Source organism: Pinus tabuliformis, chromosome 9 (assembly GCF_031772625.1).
Source record: "Pinus tabuliformis cultivar Carrire ecotype Pingquan chromosome 9, CPIR1, whole genome shotgun sequence".
Lineage (NCBI taxonomy): Eukaryota > Viridiplantae > Streptophyta > Pinopsida > Pinales > Pinaceae > Pinus > Pinus tabuliformis.
This window is the reverse complement of record NC_142307.1, coordinates 1,810,686,707-1,810,688,527: the sequence shown is the minus strand read 5'-3', so window position 1 is coordinate 1,810,688,527 and position 1,821 is coordinate 1,810,686,707.

Sequence of the window (1,821 nt, the reverse complement as noted above, 5' to 3'; positions counted from 1 at the left end):
CACTAACAGGGTGGTTTCAACCACTCCCTAGATAGTAGGATCTGAGACCTAATCTTAGAGTCTCAATCCTATCCTTAAAACAACTAACTGTAACTTTCTCCATTAATTCTAACACATTCCCATATGTTTTTTTTTGGTACAATGAGGATTGATACTTCTTTGAAGATTTTATATTGTAATTTTTTTTAATTAAAAAAATTGAAAATTTACTATAAAATTATTAATTTTGTATCAAATGTGCAAATATATCTATATATATATATATATATAGATATATATACCCAACATTGAATTGGTCATATTATTATTGTATTCTTCATACAGCCCGAATTTATGATAGAGTTTCCATAATTATGTATTGTGAGGACATTGTGTCCCCATTTTGTATTTGGAGCAACTGGATGAACTTGCTAATGGCTTCATTTGTTCCAAGAAAATAAGACGAGGGAAGGTTAACTCAGTTTATAGCTCTATCAATTGTCCATCAAGATATGAAAGATGGGGCTGAAAGATATGACATATTTGAGTTTTATTTGTTGTACAAAGGTATAGATCTAGTAGAATTAGAAGATGGTTCTTTTAGAATGCAGTTAAACTACTTTGGAGAAGCGGGCATCCCTCCAGGTCCTTTAGATCCATACATGAGCTTCTCTGCTTTTTCTGCTAGCTTTGGTAGCAAACCACCCTGGTTACAAAATCTACTAGGATTGGATTTAGACACGTTTTTCAAAGAATATGATTCTAGTCCTGACACTAGTGATTATGATACAGACAAAGGTCCTAAAGGAGAATCGTAATTATTGAAGGCCTATGTATATAACTTTTAGTACAAAGCTTTAATAAATAAATTTCGGCTTTCATGGGTTCCCCCTGGCAGGAATCTCCACTTTGTATCACATCACTTTACTTTTCGTAAAAGGTTCTCCATTATTGTACAGGCTTTCATGGATTCTCCTTATTAGAATCTCCACTTTGTATCCCATCACTTTACTTTCCATAAAAATTCTCCATTATTGTACAGGCTTTCGTGGGTTCCCCTTGTCAGGAATCTCCACTTTGTTTCATGTCATGTTACTATTGAAATCTTTAGTAAATATTCGTAGTTAGAGAAATGATTATTGGGATACCTCTTTGTTTTCCTATATATGGAAGCAAGAGCCTTTGTCCAAGACATCTTTGTTTTACTGAGATTTGCATGAAATAGAAGCTTTGCGTTTATTTTCAAGAGATTGAATCTATGTTTCATCTATCTGTGTTGATCATCTATCTGTGTTCTTTGTATTTGTTCTTCGTATCCTTGTTCTTCATATTTCTGGTATCAGAGCCAAGTTCCATATCTTTTGGAGTGAAGGAAAAGAAGAATATGTGCGTAGGAGAACCACTGGGAGCTCGTAAGTCTGCGATAAGTCCCGTTGTTGCTGAAGGATAGGCGTTAGGGCATTGGGAAGATTACTCCTATTGTTGCTCTACCACCAGGTGTTTCTATTTCCTTTATTCTCATCGATATGGCTAGTAGTTCAAATTTTGGTTTCTCAGTTGAGTCACGAAAAGCAGCTCATGAGAAAAGATGGTCATGGTTAACTAAGTATACTAGTAATGATTAGAAAGATGTTTTGTTTGATGATAAAGTAGTTGAACAAGAATTCAATCCCCAACCCATTTGGGAATTACCTTCTATCGAAAATGATAAAATTTATAAGCTATCCATCTTCCAGTTGTATGCTGCTACTCTTTTTAGGTTTTCTTCTGTAAATGCTCCAGTTTCAGTAGGAAAAAGTGTCTATCAGATTCCTTTAATCAGAAAAGAAGATATTGAATGGG